Raw genomic sequence first — 19,159 nt, 5'->3', positions numbered from 1 at the left:
GGCATATTGGGATAAAAGGCAATGCCCATCAGCAGTGTATCTAACTACTGGGAACCAAGAAGAGTAAAGGTATGCATGGCAGCTGGTCCACAAACTCAGAGATCTGTCAAGCCAGACAAGCCACTGCAGTCTGGCAAGCCCAACTATAAAAGAGAGGTCTATTACTTCCCTTCAATCCACAGCCCCTTCTTAGAGAATATGTACTACTCACAGCCCTTAAAAGGGAGTCTTATATATCAAGACTCTTCTCTTTAATCACAACTGACCAGACCCAAGCTGAACCAATAACATTTTCCTTCTGATAATTTAGAATTAAAATATAAGACTGAATTTATTAGATAATGTTGAGAAGGCCAAAATCAACCATAGAGCAAGCAAAAGCCACAAAAAGCTGGGAACACAGGGCAAACAAGATCATACCGGCCCAAGAATATATGGAAGGAGGAAGAGGCTAGCCTGAAAATTTTCCAGTTTCATTTATGTCTACATATGGATTAAAAATATTTGTTGACTAGTAACTGATAATTCTTGGATAAAATTTCCCTTGGAAAATAGTGTCGTTCTTTAGAATTTTGGGTATCTTTAATAACATATAATTCTCATTTGCTATACTATTATTTATAGTCCTGTGTTAAATATTCAGATTCAATTATACTCATTCTATTCCTAAATGCCTAAATGATATTAAGTTATACTTTAAATATGATCCAATACCACTGGATCCACAAATCTCAGGAAGAAGCATGCAAAGAACAAAACTACATACCCTCCCCTTCAGCAATGAGCATACAAATTTTACTTATAAAATTGCTTCCATATTTTACCCTGTTTAGATGTATAAAAGGTTAACATCTAATTCCATTTACAATGCTGATCCAGCAAGAAAGAAATTAATTTGGCATTAGAGTAGTAACATCAATTTCCCATGTATCTGAAGTAATGCATTTACTGGAAAGAGATTAATATCAATTCCATAAATCATTCACATGCTTTTTCCGGAGTTGGAGACATCTGAGTAATGTCATATATGTGAGCTGATATCACTTTGTGCATACTCCATTCATTAATCTATGCCTGGGGTTGCAGAATAGTTGTCAGAAGAAAATCTAAAACTTGGAAAAGAATCCATCTTTCTGTTCTTCATTTTTTGTGACTTGTTTTAGGTAAGGTAAGCCAAATGTTACCTGAAAAGTGATGACATTGATCTGTACTGGCAGCCTGTGTTTTCAGGGGGAAAAAAAATGTTTTTAAATCAAACGTGGTCAATTGTCATCCTAGTGGTAACAACCACTTAATACACATATGATAAGACAATGTATAAATGTCAATGTAAGGATTCCATCAAGGATCCTCAATAAAATGCTGACTGAAAAGAGAAGTGAGTCTGAACCTCTCCTGTAAACATCAACTCTTCCTTGTTACTGATGAACTTCATAATCACATAATCTTGTTTGTGTCAGGGTTCCCCACAGATATAGAACCAATATATCTGTGTATCTGTGTGTCTGTGTAGAAAGAAATTTATTATAAGGAATTGGCTCATACTACTATGAAGGGTAACAAGTCCCAAGATCCACAGTTAGCAAACTAGAGTTCTAGAACAGCCAATGGTGTAGTTCCAGGCAAATGCCAACCATCTTAAAACCGTGGAAGAGCCAATGTTTTAGTTCAGCTAAACACAGAAAAAAACTGATGTTCCATCTCAAGACACCCAGCCAAGAAGAGTTTTCCCTTAGTAAGGTTCAAGCCTTTTTGTTATATGAAGACTTTCTACTGATAAGGCTGTCCCACATTAGGAAGGGCAATCTGCTTTATTTAGTTTACCAATTTAAATGTTAATCTTATCCAGAAATACCTTCACAGACACACCCGTAATAATATTTTACCAAATGTCTGGGCATTCCATAGCCCAGTAAAGTTGAAACATAAAATGAACTTCTACAGTATTTCAGAGATCATCTACCAACCCCCAAAATACAGGCCCCAGACCTCGTCATTACAAAGCATGAGAAAAACAAAATCCAGATGTGACCTTAGGGCTCCTAATGCCCAGTAAATATTAGTTATTTTTATTGATATAATTGATACAATTATTTTGATACAATTGAGAAATAAATTAACCTAAACTTAAATCTTCCATTACAAGTCATACGTGGCCAACAAAACAGCAGGATAAAAGGAAGTATGTGATCCAAAGGAAAGAACCCAAGCCTTTGAGTTAGATGAAGGTCAAATCCTGGCTCTGTCATTTACTAAAAGTAAATTAAATTTTGACCCTCAGCTTCCTCACCTGAAATACTGCCCATTTCAAAACATCCTTAGAATTAGAGATAAGGTCTATAATGTTTCTTCCATAGTACCTCGCATGTAATAGCTATTCAATATTTCCCTAACACGTCGTTATGTGTTCACTTTCAGGACACTTGGGAGAATTCCACTTTTTGCCCTCCTGAATACAGACATGGCCATAGTACACGTTTTTGCCAGTAAACTGTGAATGGAAATTATTTGTGACCCATCCAAGGGTTTTTTATTACTTTAAAATCATAGTGAGAAATTTATCTCTTGCCACAAATTCACAAAACCAAAAGTCCTTATATTTTATAGTATGTTAACAATTTACAGAATATTTCCCTGTCTTCTATCATATGCCTGTAATAGCAGTATTGCCGACTAGGCAGGACAGGCTCCATTACTCCATTTTAGTGATTAGATCACATACTGAGAGAGGTTAAGTGAGTTGCCCAAGGCCACATACATAAGTGCCAGGTCTTCTGATTCCCAGGCTGAGGAGACATATCTAGAAAATCACACGAAGAGTAAACTATTTTGTAAAATAATTTATTGACATGTTGATTTGCTTTGGTGTTTTGTATATGATACCCCACATTCTATCTCCCCCCACACTAGACATAACCCCCTACTACACAAACAAAAACATACACACACCATACACATTCTTCTCCAGGCTCTTTCAGATCTCTTGCCTCAGGGGAGGTTCATGACAGTAAAAAGGCAGAAGTAGTCTCTAACATTGTCCTTCCTCACATTAGCCATAATTATACTGGTAGAAAAAGGGACTAACATTGGAAACAGAAAAAGGGAGGAAATAGTCCCACACATTAATAAAGTGATAAACATCAAGGATCCCATGAATGGTGGAAGGAAGAGGTATTCCCTGGCAGTCCTCAGCAGGGCATGGCTGCAAGGGCACCTAGGGAAGAATTCTGAGCACTAGGGCTCTGGGTCTAGTCAAAGGCCTCCATAAAGATTCCCATTCCCAGCTTGCAGTAAGCATTTGCCTTTAAGGAGCTACATGAGCTTGGATGATAGGAATGTTTGTGTCAGGCAGCCCCGGTGGCTCAGCGGTTTAGCGCCGCCTACTACAGCCGGGGACATGATCCTGGAGACCTGGGATCGAGTCCCATGTTGGGCTCCCTGCATGGAGCCTGCTTCTCCCTCTGCCTGTGTCTCTACCTCTCTCTCTCTCTCTCTCCTCTCTGTGTATTCTCATGAATAAATAAATAAAATCTTAAAAAAAAAAAGAATGTTTGTGTCTAGACATTTCAAAATCAGAAGACCTCATCTCATATGCCTCTTGATGTTTTAGGTAATGGTAGGGAAGAGCCAGAGCCTCAGTGAAGATGGAAAATTGAATTTCCCAAAATCCCAATGAGGCAGAGGACAAGAGTCAGATTAATTTGATTTAAATAAACTAAAATAATTTGACATTCTTGCTGAGCATATGAACTAGAATCCACACCTACAACATACAAACAGGTCAATGTACTTCTAAAACTTATACTTTTTTTTTTTTTTTTTTTAGAGAAAAAACTGAGGGTTGCTGAAAGGGAGGTAGGTGGGGATGGATTAAATGAGTGATGGGTATCAAGGAGGGCATTTGTTATGATGAGTACTAGGTGTTATATGTAACTGATGACACTAACTTCTACTCTTGAAATCAATACTATACTATATGTTAGCTAACTTGAATTTAAATAAAAACTTGGAAGGAAAAAAAACAACATATACTTAACTGTCAATATCAAACCTATGACATTTTACTGACCATTCCTAAAGGACTAAGTTCTCCAAATCCACAAATGTCACATTTCTCCATCAATTTCTAGATATTCCAGTTATCTACCTTCATCAATGAGGAACAATATATGGTATGGTATGGTATGGTATGGTATGGTATGGTATGGTATGGTATGGATAGATGTAATTAGCATTCCCAGATGAGATATTCAAACCCTGAACCAGGAGTGAGTTAAAGCTCCCCATGTGATAACAGTTACACTCCCATCTACTCCATTTAAAGGGTCTCAACTTGCTGTACTATGAACTATTATAGCACATCACACTGGCTATTTGCTTGTACACCAATTTGGAAATATTCCAGTTGTCATGAATAAGGCAGCAAATAAATGGATCAATGTTGAATAACCAGGAACTAAGGGATATGAGCACAGGCTCGGAGGTCAGATAGGCCTGAGATGAATTCCAGATTCTACCATTTGGTAGTTGTGTGCTGCTAAGCATGTCACTTAACTTCTCTGAACCTCAATTTCCTTTTCCAAAAATAGGAGTAAAATGCTTGTACTCCTTTTTGTCTAGGATTTATGAGACCATAATAGATGTGAAGACAATTCGTTAATTATAAAATGCTATGTAAATATTAGGAATTATTAGTTTTATTTTCCATCAGAACCTAAGGTTTACCAGGAGTAACACATGGTGAGTTTTTACAAATGAGTCCATGTTATCTAGTGTACTCTGTGAAGAGAAAGTTACCAGGAAGCCTCTATATTTATTTACTTATTTATTTATATAACATTCATTTAAGTAACATGCATTGAGTATCTATCATTGCCATTGTTTTAAGCATTCAATATTTAACTATATCCACATAAATTTCTCAGTGACCAATTAGAAGTTCTTCTGTTGATCATCTGTATGACTTCTTTGGGAAAATGTCTATTTGGGTCCTCTGCCCATTTTTTAATCAGATTGAGTTTTTTGTTGTTAAATTTTATATATATTTTAGATATTAACCTTCTATCAGATTTATCATTTGCAAATATCTTCCCTCATTCAGTAGGTTATCTTTTGGGGTTTTTTTGATGGTTCCCTTCACTATGCAAAAGTTTTTTTATTTTCATGCAATGCCAATAGTTTATTTTTGCTTTTCTTTACCTTGTCTGCGGAGACATATCTAGAAAAATATTGCTACAATATTTTTTTACAATATGTCAAAGAAATTACTGCCTATGTTCTCTTCTAGAATGTTTATGGTTCTGAGTTTATTTTTATGTATAGCATAAGAAAGTGGTACAGTTTCATTTTTTGCATGTAGATGTCTAGTTTTCCTAGCACCATTTATTAAAGAATACTGTCTTTCTCCTACCACATATTCTTGCCTCCTTTGTCATAGATTAATGGAGCATGTGAATGTGGGTATATTTCTAGGCTCTCTATTCAGTTCCATTGGACCCTTGTCTATTTTTGTGCCAGTACCATACTGTTTTGATTACTATAGCTTTGTAGTATATCTTGAAATATAGGCTTGTGATACCTCCAACTTTGGTTTTCTTTTTCAAGACTGATTTGGCTATTCAGGGTCTTTTGTGGTTCTGTACAAATGTTAGGATTATTTGTTCTAGTGCTATGAAAAAGCTATTGGTATATTGATAGGGGTTATGTTGACCCTGTAGCATGGACCCTTTAACAATATTAAATCTTACAATACGGGATATGGTATATCTTTATATTTGTTTGTGTCATCTTCAATTTATCAATGTCCACACTTTTCAAATTTAGGTATTTCATCTCCTTGGTTGAATTTCTTTCTAGGTATTCTATCCTTTTTGATACAATTACAAATGGGATCATTTCTTAGTTTCTCTGTTACTTTGTTATTACAGTCTATAACCTAATTGAATTTATTAGTTACAGTTTTGGTGGAGCCACTAGGCTTTTCTATATATAGTATTATGTCATCCACATATAATGAAATTTTTTCTTCTTCCTTACCAACCTGTATGTCTTTTGATTTCTTTGTCTTATCTGACTGCTATGGGTAGGATTTCCTGTAGTTTGTTAAATCAAAGTAGTGAGAATGGATATCCTAATCATGTTGCAGATCTTAAAAGAAAAGCTTTCAGTTTTTTACCACTGAGTATTATGTTAGCTGTGAGTTTTTCATATGTGACCTTTATCATATTGAGTTATATTCTGGCCATGCTCACTTTGGCCAGAGGTTTTATCATAAATGGATATTGAACTTTGTCAAAAGGTTTTTCTGCATCTACTAAGATGATTCCATGGTTTTTATACTTCCTCTTGTTAATGTGGTGTATCATATTGATTGATTTTTACATATTAAACCATCTTTGCATCCCTGGAATAAATCCAATTTGATTGTGGTGAATGATCTTTTTAATATATTACTGATTTTGGTTTTCTAACATTTTCTTGAGGATTTTCATGTTCATCAGAGATACCGACCTATAGTTTTTGGGGTCTTTTTTGGAGGGGGGTTTTAATCTCTCTGGTTTTAATATCAGGGTAATGCTTGCATTGTAGGATGAATTTAGAAGTTTTCCTTCCTCTTCTATTTTTTGGAATATTTTTTAGCAGAATAGGTGTTAACTATTAAGTCTTTGGTAGAATCCACCTGGTAAGCCATCTGGTTCTGGACTGCTTGTTAGGAGTTTTTTGATTACCAATTTAATTTCATTATAAGTAATCAATCCATTTAAATTTTCTATTTCTTCTTGATTCAGTTTTAAAGATTATATATTTCTAGGAATTTATTCATTTCTTCTAAGTTGTCCAATTTTTGGCATATTATTTTTTATAATATTCTTTAAAAATTCCTTCAATTTCTATGAATCAGTTGTTATTTCTCCTCCTTCCTTATGATTTTGAGTCCTCTCTTTTCCTTGAGGAGTCTGGCTAAAGATTTATCAATTTAGCTTATCCTTTCAAAGAATCAGCTCTTTTTTCATTGATCTTTTGGGTTTTTTTGGTTTTTTTTTGTTTTTTTGTTTTGTTTTTTTAGTTTCTATTTACTTCTACTCTAACCTTCATTACTTACTTTCTTCTACTAAATTCGGGCTTTGTTCTTTTTATAGTTCCTTTAGGCATAAGGTTATGTTCTTTCAGATTTTTCTTGTTTCTTAAGATAGGCCTGTATCACTACAAACCTCCCTCCTAGAACTACTTTTGCTACATCCCAAAGATTCTGGACTACTGTGTTTCCATTTTCAATTGTTTCCATTTTTTTTTTTTTTAATTTCCTTTGATTTCTTAGTTGACCTACTGGTTATTTAGTAGCATTTTATTTGTTCTCCATGTGCTCATGGTTTTTTTCTAGTTTGTTTTTTGTAACTGTTTTCTAGTTTTACACCACTGTGGTTAGAAAAGACACTTTATATAATTTCGATCTTCTTAAATTTATTGAGACTTGTTTTGTGGCCTAACATGATCTATTCCGGAAAAATGTTTCATCTTCCCTCAAAAAGAATGTGTATTCTGCTATTGTTTAGATGGAATGTTCTGTATATAACTATAAAGTCCCTTTAGTCTAACATCATTCAAAAATCACTGTTCCCTTATTGATTTTCTGTCTGGATGATCCATCTATTGGTGTAACTGGGGTGCTATAGTCCCCTACCATTAAACTGATAAGAACAGATACTATACTTGATCTTAGCCAAAAGGAAGACAAGTGACTGTGACAAATAGTAGCTACACTTATAGTGAGCATACCATAATGTAAAGATTTGTAGAATCATGTCCTACACATTGTGTGTCAACTATACTCAAATAAAATAGATAAATAAAAGTTGTTTCTAAAGTCCGCTACTATGATGTATTACTGTAAATTTTCCCTTTATGTCTGTTAATATTTACTTTGTGCATTTAAGTGTTTCTATGTTGGATGCGTAGATATTTACATTTGTTTTATCTTCTTGTTAGATTAATCCTTTTATCATTATGTAATGTCCTCCTTTGTCTCTTGCTTTGTTTAAAACAGTCTTTTGTTTTAAAGTCCATTTTGTCTAGGGGTATCTGAGTGGCTCAGTCAGTTAAACACCTGCCTTCAGCTCAGGTCATGATCCCAGGGTCCTAGGATTGTGCCCTTCATCGGGCTCCCTGCCCAGCAGAGAATTTGCTTCTCCCTCTCCCTCTATTCTTTCCCCAGCTCATGCTCTCAATCAATCTCTATGTCTCTCTCAAATAATTACAACTTAAAAATCAATCGATCAATTAATTAATTAATTAATCCATTTTGTCTGATGTAAGTATTGCTACCCTGGCTTCTTCCTCTCATGCTTCCATTTGCACGGAATATCTTTTTCTATTCATTCATTTTCAGTCAGTGTGTGTCTATAGGTCTGAAATGAGTCTCGCAAAGGTAAGTGTATGGGTCTTGTTTTTTCATCTATTCCATTATCCTAGGTCTTTTGAATGGGGCATTTAGTCCATTTATATTTAAAGTAAATATTGAATTTTTTAAAGTAATTATTGATACTTAGTTACTGCAAATTTGTTGTTTTTTGATTATTTTTGTAGTTCGCCTTTGTTTCTTCTTCTCTTACTCTCTTTCCTTGTAGTTTGATGGCTTTCTTTAGTGTTATTCTTGGGTTCCTTTATCTTTTTTGTGTATATATCTATTACAGGTTTTTGATTTGTAGTTACCATGGGGTTCATATATAACATCCTACGTGTATAACAGTCCATATTGAGTTGATGGTCATTTAAGTTTGAACAGCTTAAAAGCACTAAATCTTTACACCCCGGTTCACATTTTATGTATGTAATGTCATATTTTACAGCTTATTTTATGTATCCCTAGAGTACTTTTGGTGGATATAACTGATTTTACTACTTTTGTGTTTTAACCTCCATATTGCTTTATAGGTGATTAATCCACTACCATTACTATATGTTTGCTTTTACCAGTGAAATTTTTCTTCAACAATTTTCTTACTTCTAGTTATAGTCTTTTCTTTTCACTTAAAAAATTACCTTCAACATTTCTTGTGAGGCTGCTTTAGTGGTGATAAGCTCCTTTAACTTTTGTCTGGGAAACATTTTTTTCTCTCTTTCCATTCTGAATGATAATCTTGCAGGGTACAGTATTCTGGGTGTAGGTTTTTTTCCTTTCAGTACTTTGAACATATCACACCACTCCCTCTGGCCTGCAAAGTTTCTGCTGAAAAATCATCTGATACCTTTTGGAGTTTCCTTGGTACATAACTGTTTGCTTTTCTGTTGCTACTTTTAAGAATCTCTATCTTTAGTTTTTGCCATTTTAATTATTATGTGTCTTGATGTGGACTTCCTTGAGTTCAGCTTGTGTAATGTTCTCTGCATGTTCTAGCCCTGGAAGTCTGTTTCCTTAGCCAGATTAGAAAAGTTTTCAGGTTATTATTCCTTCAAGTAAGTTTTATGCCTACTCCTCTTCTCTCTTCTCCTTGTGGGATCCCTATAATGTGAATATTATTATGCTTGACAATGTTGCAGAGACCCCTTACCTTGTTCTCATTTTTCATTACTTTTTCTTTCTGATGTTGAACTTGGATATTTTCTATTACCCTACCTTCCTGATTGTTAGTCGTGCATCTGAATCCTCCAATATGCTGTTGATTCCCTCTAATGTATTTCTCATTTATTATACTCTTGAGCTCTGACTATATTTTTTTTTCCTATCCTTCGGTTGAAGTTCTGAATCTATTCACTCTTCTCTCAAGTCTGGGAAGTAGCTTTATGATCATTACTTTGAACATTTTATCAGGCATTCTGTTTATTGCTATTTTGATTAGCTCTTTTTCTGTGCTTCTGTCTTATTCTTCATTTGGGACATATTCTTTTGTCTCCTCATTTTTTCTAATTCTTCATACTTATTTCTATGTAGTAGTTAGGTCAGATATATCTCCTGGTTTTGAAAGAAATCATCTTATGTAAAAAAGAGGTCCTGTGGTGCCCTATAGCACAATGCCCACTGGTCACCAGAACCAGGCTCTACAGAAGTATCCTCTGTGTGCACTACATGTTCCCTCCTATTTTAGCTAAGCCACAAGTGCCAGGGGCTCTCTGGTGAGTGGGGCCAGCAAAGTGGATTTTCTGCAATTAGCCACTGTGACAACTGTGGGCACACTAAAGGGAGGGGCTTGCCCCCTGCATAGCCAGCTAAGAGGCCTAGCTGCCACAACTGTGGGCAAGCTATTGTGTGGGGTTATCTTCCCCATGCCCCAAAACAAGAGTCACTTTGGAGAGGCACTGATCCCAGCCAAGTTGCCTGCCAGGTGGGGCAGGGCAGAAGTCACTTTGGAGGGGTATGTACAAAGTCAAGGCTGGAGAGCTGGTAAGGCAGGTCCATTGGAGAACACTAGTGTGAGGAGCATAGTGTTATCAAGGTATATGGAGTATATTAAAACTGGTTCCCACAAGCATCAGACTATCCAGGCTGGCATAGAGCAAGAAAAATAGTGACCACCAGCACTTTTGTTCCCAGAAAAACCTGCAGACCCCTGCCCCTCTAGCATATATCCTAAAATTAGTCGATAAATCTCCTTCACATATACCCCAGGCACTTTTCAAACTGCTGCTTCTAGGCTGTGTCTCAGTTCAAGTCATTTAGCATTCTGGCTACTTAAGGACAGAGTCTTGGTTTCCTAGAGTGTTCTAGCTCTCCTAGAGTTAAGCTCACTGATTTTTAAGCTCCTGGAGTTAAGACCCACTGATTTTCAGTTATACCTTAAGGGAAGTCATCTTTCCAGTGCAGGTCCCCAGGAAGAGGTATGCCTAGCACGGGCTATGATCCTCTTGTTCCTACATGCTTGTGATGTCCCTCCTGTTTGTAATTAGTTGCACCAGAGGTTTGGTTTCCAATGACATCTCTGTCTGTCTTAATCCTTTCCAATGTGGCCTTCTCTAGACACCTTTGGAACAGGAGAACTCAGGATCCTCCTTCTCTGCCATCTTCTATGCACATTATCAAGTCATGGAAAGCTTTAAATTCTATGTTAAAAGGCTTGGGCTTTATTTCATAGATAATGAACATCCCTTGAAGATTCTTTTCTGTTCTTTTTTAATTGTTCTTATCTATTCTTAACAAGCTAATGCTATTTTTTGTTAGCATTAGCTAACAAAATGCTAAAAATTTTGTTAGTAATGCTAAAAATTAGCATTAGCTAATGCTTTTGGTCTGCTCCTATTGATTTTGATTCCATGTTACTCCATACACTATTTTCAAAACAATGAATCAATGAATGAATGATTATAAATGACTCTACCTTCTTTGTTGATAAAGAACTGTCATTTTCTTTGTTTTTTTTTATATAGTCACTAGGTCCTCCTGCGACCTTATTTTTTTTGAAGCTTGTATGAATATTCTGCATCACATGCTAAAAAATTATGGTTCCTATTTCTCTAATGAAAACAGAAAAAGGAGGAGGAAGAGGGATGTGGGGAAGAGGAGGAAAAGAAAGTTAATAATGTTGACATTTATGGAGTGTCTACCATATGTAAGGCATTTGATACATTAGGTGATCTTCACAACCATTCTATGAGATAGTTTATTATTTTACATATTTTATTTTTTTTATTTTTATTTTTTAAAAGATTTATTTATTTATTTATGATAGACATAGAGAGAGAGACAGAGAGGCGCAGAGACACAGGAGGAGGGAGAAGCAGGCTCCATGCCAGGAGCCCGATGTGGGACTCGATCCCGGGACTCCAGGATCGCGCCCTGGGCCAAAGGCAGGCGCCAAACCGCTGAGCCACCCAGGGATCCCCTATTTTACATATTTTAAAATGAAAAAACTGAATTTCAGAAAGGCAAGTATAATGGTTAATTTTATGTATCAACTTTGCTGGACCAAGGGCTTAGATATGTGCTCAAACCTTATTCTAGATACTTCTGCAAAATTGACATTTAAATCAGTGGATCTTGTGTATAGCAGATTGCCCTTCATAATGTGAGTGGGCCTTATCCAATCAGATGAAAGCCTGAAAAGAACAAAAGACTGACCTACTCCAAGCAAGAGGAAATTCTGCCAAGACACAGCCTTCCAACTTGAACTGCAACATCAGTTCTCTAGCTTTTCTGCCTGACAACATTCAAACTTAAACTGCAGCACAGCTTCTCCCCTCTGGGTCTCCAACCTGCCACTCTACCCTGCAGATTTTGGACTTCCCAGTGCCCATAATTTCATGAACCAATTCCTTAAAATAAATCTCTTTATTACATAAAGATAGATAGATATACAGGCAAATGGATACTTTCCATTTCTCTGAAGAACCCTAATACAACACTAAGTATCTCAAACAAGGGCACCCAGGTAGTAAATAGAAAACCCAGAATTCAAAACCAGACCTGTTTCCAAAACTAAGACTCCACTAGACAGGATTTCCTATGAAATAAATCTAAGCATTAAAATATTAAAAATAGGGGTGCCAGGGTAGCTTAGTCAGTTAAGCATCTGCCTTTGGCTCAGGTCATAATCTCAGGGTCCTGAGATAAAGCTCCACGTTGGGCTCCCTGCTCAGTTGGGGAGTCTGCTTTTCCCTGTGCCTCTGCTGCTCCTCCTGCTTATGCTCTCTTGCTCTTGTGCTCTAAGATAAATAAATATTTTTGAAGTTTTTTTAAATGAAATCTACATTTACATACATTTTTAAACTATTTAGTATCTCTTTCTGTAAATTTATAAGTAAAAATGCCATTTCTTTTGTTGGCATAATCTTCATAAATAATTATGAAAATTGATAAAAGATTTTAAAAACCTTTTGTAATTTAACATACAGAAAATTTTTTTAAAAAACACACAAAACATATTGGGAAGAAATTAACCAGTACATATGGATATGAGCATTTGCTTCTAGATGTTGCAATGAAATCTGCCCTATGAGGTATTTCTTCCAACACATTTGTTTTAAGCAAGAATGTTCTGCTATATTTAAGGGACACTTAAAATATAAATGTTCTGTGACTGATGTGTAAATTATGAATAGAGTGACAACTGAAGACTAAGACAAGGCACTGAATCAGGCTAATACATCTATCCTTGGCTCCTTTAGGATATACTATATAAATGTGAATTAATGATAAAGCAAAGAATCATATCAGGTTTATTACTTCATCTATACTAACTCTATCCCTGTAGACAAAGACAGATGTAGAAGAACAGGCTATAGGAAAATGTCTCATTGATCCAAAAGAAAATGAAGATTTTTAGTTGAGCAGAAACTTACCAAACATTTTATACCTACTCTTTTGTTTTTAAGACTGCCATTTATTCCTTCATTCATGGATGTTTTAAGTGCCTATTAAAAGCTAGCCATTGTAAGACAAGGAAAGAAATCATTGTTCCTGACCTCAAGGAGCCTTGTTTGCAGACAACAATAAAAATCTATGTTCCATAAAAGAAATATCAAAAAAAAGTTGTCGCTGGGAATTAGAAGAGGGAAATGTCATACAAGGCTCGAGGATCATAGAAAACTGCATGGAAAAAATAACTTCAAAGGTAGGCCTTGGGGATGATCCGTTTTCAATAACAAGGAGAATAACATTATCAAAGCAAAAATAATAATGATTTAATACTGGATAATATGATAAAAATGAAAATGTATACATGAGAAGGATCATAGAGGTAGGGAATGCATTCACAACAAGGTTGGTATCTAGGGAACCAAGGAAATTTTAGATATTAAAATGATTTGTGGCCCTTTGAAAGCCCACAGTACATAAACAGATATACACTGTATTTGTAGAATTAAAGTTTTAAAGAGGTAAGGGGAGTAGAAAAATAAAATGTCTAAAAAGGCTCCTTAGCAAAGTGATAATGAAAAAGAAGTTAAGAAAATCTGAAGTAGAATAATAGGATTTAATGAGTGATTGAATGGGATGGCTAAAAAAAGTCAAAAATTATTCTGGATGACCAAGAAATTATTGGAATTTTTGAAATTAAAAAGAAAATTCAGGGGCAACTGGGTGTCTCAGTTGGTTAAGCATCTGTCCTCGGCTCAGGGCATGATCCTAGGGTCCTGGGATTGAGTCCAATGTCGGGCTCCCTACTCAGCAAGGAGCCTGCTCTCCCTCTCCCTCTGCCTGCTACTTCTCCTGCTTATGCTTTCTCTCTCCCTATCAAATAAATTAATAAAAATATTTTAAAAAAATAAATAAATAAAAGTCAAAGGAGCTCTTCTGTTTTGAAGTTAGAACATGATAAGTTTGGTTTGGGGAATGACAGTTTAAAATATGAATAAAACAACTGGTTAGAGACATGATCAAGTAGATTAAATATGGAACTGGTGCTCTGAAAAGAGTTCAAGACTGATGATACTTTCCAAGACAGTGTTATTCAAAATTTGGTCTGCTGGTCTACAAACTATTTAGTATAGATTGCCCATAAAACAAGTAGAGTATGATTTTTTTTATAGCCATTCGACATCCAAAATCATGACTTATGTACTATCTAGTTTAAAGAGTATAAACCAGTCTGGATGCTGACAAATTCATTAAGTGAATTGCATGTGGCATGAGTTCCATATAAGTCATATATAGCAGGGCCATATATAGAACCATGATATTGGAAATTTAAAAAGCAAAAACAGTTCTTGACCACAGATAGTTTTAAGAAGCACTGTACCACTATATTACTTATGCACCAATAATCATATAAAGATTCTGACATAATAAAAGTACATTCCACAGTTTCTAAGATGACAGAAAAACTTGTAAAGTGGCTAACAACAAGTAAGTACTTAGGAAGTTAAGCACTCTAATTTTTAAGCAAATTCTTACTATATGTACATAAGTGCATTTTATTGGAAGAGAATACATAGCTTTCATCAGATTCTCAAAAATTCCTATTACCTAAGGAAGGCTAAAAACTACTGTAGTACAAATTACTGCTATTGTCTCTGTACCCTCAGCATCTGCCATATAATTCATTTATCCTTTTGACAGTTATTGAATGCCTAGTATATGTTAGGCTCTCGTGATAGAGCAAATAGACAAAGTAACTATACTTATTGTAGGGGAGGGCAGATAAATAAACAAGTAAATGAACAAGCAGAGAATAAAAACAGATGATATGGTGGATGACTGAGTGGCTACTTTAGACTGGCTAATCACAGGTCTATCTGAAGAAGCAGTATGTAAGCTGAGATCTGAATGCCAAGATACAAAGATGTTGGTGGAGGAGGAGGAGGAGGATTAGTATTTCAGGAGGAAGAAATGCCTAGACCAACCAGCCGAAAGCAGAAACAAATCTGGCCTGCTCTATTAATAGGTAGAAAGTCACCATGGCTAAAGCATTATTAGGAAGAATAAGAATAGCCTAAGATAGTCAGAAAAATAATCAAATACCAGATCATGTACCATGTTGCAGTCAGGATAAGGAGTCTGGATTTCATTCTAATTTTGATGGGAAGACAATGAAATATTTTAAATAAGACAGGAATATGCTCAGATTTGAGTTTTAAAAGGATCACTCTAGATGCTTGTGCTAAGAATAGATAATGGGAGAGGTAGCACGTATGGAAGGAAACAAGAGGAATGGCGGTTCTAACAGATGGTGGTGGTTTGAATGAGGAAGACATATACTAAGAAATTAATGGATTCAGAATACTTATTGAGCATAATAATAATTCTCAATGGATATATGGATAATGAATTATTAGATGTGATACTCGGTATTTTTAAAGATTATTTTAAGAAAAGGTGATCTGAACCTTGGAGAATGCCTTTAAGGGTTACATGTGGACGAAAACAAGTCTGGTCAGTCAGAGACGGAGATGAATAAGAACAATAGAGTCAATGCTGTCAGGAAAAAAGAGTGTCAAAAAGTAAGTGCAATCATTAGAAATGTCATATACTATAGAGAAATCAAGAGCTAAGACAAGACCACCAAATTACATGACTAATGTCTCGGGCAACGTTTCAGAGAACTTTCTTGCTGGAACAGAGAGGATACAAACCAGACTGAAAGGATAAAAATGTAATAGGTGTATAGAGACATTTCTATTTTTACTCAAATTCTTTCTAAGATCATCTTGTACATAATTTAATCTTACCCTGATGATAAAGAACAGATCTATTAAAGGTTATATGCTTAAATTTTTTTATTTACTTTTATTCAGCCTCCTCCCTTCTGTCAGCTTGTCAACTTTGATTTCTCACCAAGAGCATTCCTATCTTCTCAGGCTCCACCCGACCTGCAAATTTCCTGGACTAAAAATCCATAGTTAAAGCTATCTAAATAAGAAGAAATAATCGCTAAATATCTCCTCTCAGAATTAAGATGCAAGAACTTTAATGCATGTATTTTACAACTATTTTGGCTAGTCAAAGGTTTCCCATCATCCTACCCAAGTTGTCAGCAATAGTCTCAAAAAATAAGTTTGCTGGATAAGTGTTTGTTTTCTATAAATCATTATAGTCATGCTAAATTCCTCAACTATGCATTTTATAATCTAAGATCAATAGTTAGGAAAATACAATAAATCTGGTAATTTTCTACTCATTCTCACACTAATTCTTTAAATAAATATTTATTGAACACCTATCACCAGGCATTGTTCTAGGCACTAGGGAATGAAAGAAAAATTCTACCTTCATAGAATTTATATTCTAATGGAGGAGACAGATAATAAATTTTTAAATATATAAATAAGTAAAATTAATATTATATTAGATAGTGGTAAGTGCTAAGAAGGAAAAATAAAGCAGAAAGGGGATTAGGAAATGTCATGGAATAAGAGTTGAAATTTTACACATCTGAGCAAAAACTTGAAATGAGGGAAAAAACATGTGTTCTGAAAGAACATTCCAGGCAGAGTATTAAAGTGGAATTCCTATACTACCTCCTCTAAAATGTCTTCCTCGGTGGTCTCCCACACCATCTCGCATCATCTATATACAAAAAAATGAATCACTTCCCTTTCCAATCTTCCTTCACATTTCAATAGTGACCACTCTCTGCTAGGCATTTGGTCATTCCAATCCACACAACAACCCTATAAGATAAATACTGTCATGCCTGTTTTAAAGATGTACTGAGACTGCTCAAAGTGAATGACAGAGCTAAGGTTAATGCCTCTATCTCTCAGACTACAATGCTTCCTGCCTTTTATTTTCTGTAGTAGGCAAAAAAGGACAGGGGGAATTTTTACTTATTCAAAAAGCTCAGCCCTATCTGTAAGAAAATGGATTTTAAAATAAACAATAATTCCCCAAACAAAACAAAGTGCAAACTCAGGGAGTAAAGTGAAATTAAATGGGTACATTTTCAAAACCAAACACTATCTAAGGACTTAAGCTTAGGCCATGGGATAGGAACTTGGCAGTGGGCCAAAAATATTGTCACAAACATCTTAACATTCCTACATAATTATGGTTTGTTTTTGAATTTTCGAGTAAACTAGACCCCCCCCCCAAAAAAAAAAAAATCTGGGCAGCCCTTCAGTACACACACATAAGCTCTATTTTTTTTTATAAGCTCTATTTTTTTTAAAGATTTATTTATTTATTCATTCAGAGAGAGCGAGAGAGAGGCAGAGACACAGGCAGAGGGAGAAGCAGGCCCCATGCAGGAAGCCTGATGCGGGACTCGATTCCGGATCTCCAGGATCACACCCCAGGCTGCAGGCGGCACTAAACCGCTGCGCCACCGGGGCTGCCCATAAGCTCTATTTTTAAATGTAAAAATCTGGTCAAGAGCATAACTCACTTACCAAGATAATATAAAAGAACTAAGCATGATCTAGCTCAGGAAATTGCTAGATGGACAACACTTTGAGCCGCCAGTGTTAACTCTGACCATTAAAGAGCTTCCCCTAAGGTTCAGCAATTTTTGGCATCTACTATGGCCTTGGGTTATGAGAAGCAATACATGGTAAGGTGAAAATCCATCCCCACCATTTACAAAAACCTCAAGGAATCACAGAATGAAGTTTCTTCCTTCAGCAATAAAACCTTAATCAGGGATGAGTCAGTAAAAGAGCCCATACCAGGTAAACCAATAAAATGAATGTATTACAGGAAACCAGTTGCAAAAGTTCTGGGAGAGCTGAAAGGCCAAATGGGTGAAAGTGGGGCAACACAGAGATTAACAGTAACAGGAAGTTTCTACTATAACCATAGATAAAGGGGCAAAGGCAGGAGGTGGTGATATCCTGAGAGTCAGAGCAATCCTACAAAGTTGGGATCACAAGGACACCAGAGTGGCTCAGCGGTTGAGTGTCTGCCTTTGGCTCAGGGCGTGATCCTGGAGTCCAGGGATCCAGTCCCACATCAGGCCCCCTGCGTGGAGCCTGCTTCTCCCTCTGCCTGTGTCTCTGCCTCTCTCTCTGTGTGTCTCTCATGAATAAATAAAATCTTAAAAAAAAAAAAAAAGAGCCATATATATGTAGAAATGATTCAGTAAGAGGTCAGAAATTTAAAGAACAAATGAAAACCCTGAAAAAATAGATGTTCGCTTTGTTTCAATTATGAGTCAGAAACAAATAACAGAATTAAATTCTTCACCTACAGTTTCATAGCTGCCAGTATCTCTCCAACGAATTTCCAGACATGGTGAAACACTTCATATTATATAACCATGCTGTTTTCTCCAAAATGTGTTTATTTTTTTTTCTCTAAGAGAGATAATGGCCTCATAAGGTAGCATATTCTGGCATGAAATGACAATATTAATATGAAGGAAATTTTTATCAGATCTTAAAGATGTTATCAAGTAAAAGCATTTGATTTTATTCTGAGAACAACAGGGAGTCATGAAACATTTTAAACAATAAAGTAATATGATCAGATGATTTGCATTTTCACTTTGGTGGCACTGTGGAGGATGGACCAAAGAGAGTTGGGGCTAAATCTGAGAGACCAGTTGGAAAGCTACTGAACAAAATCCAGCAAACCTATTTAGGACGTTGTCAAGGGCTGAAGTTGTAGGGCTGAAAAGGTTGCAAGATTTTATAATCATTCATTTAATAACAGGCAGAGGGAAAACAGAGTACATTGCCAAATATCTCTTCTTACTATCATCCTATGGAAAAAAAATTCCAGTGGGGACAAGAGGCTAAATCTACGGGTCAGGAACAAAATTTTGGATTAGGAAAGCAAACAGTGCAGCAATACACA

General features: G+C 35.7%; 1 protein-coding gene and 1 pseudogene across 9 annotated transcripts in view; both read right to left on the bottom strand.

Annotated features, from left to right (window-relative positions):
- The window catches only part of LOC112642495 (BEN domain-containing protein 5), a 1,368,880-nt gene that overhangs the window by 1,196,811 nt on the left and 152,910 nt on the right, over positions 1-19,159 (bottom strand). The window lies entirely within an intron of this gene.
- LOC112642670 (U2 spliceosomal RNA) lies at positions 7,622-7,740 on the bottom strand (annotated as a pseudogene).

The sequence above is a fragment of the Canis lupus genome, chromosome 15, assembly GCF_003254725.2.
Source record: "Canis lupus dingo isolate Sandy chromosome 15, ASM325472v2, whole genome shotgun sequence".
Taxonomy (NCBI): domain Eukaryota; kingdom Metazoa; phylum Chordata; class Mammalia; order Carnivora; family Canidae; genus Canis; species Canis lupus.
The sequence above is the reverse complement of the archived record's forward strand: the minus strand, read 5'-3'. Positions and strand labels throughout refer to the sequence as shown.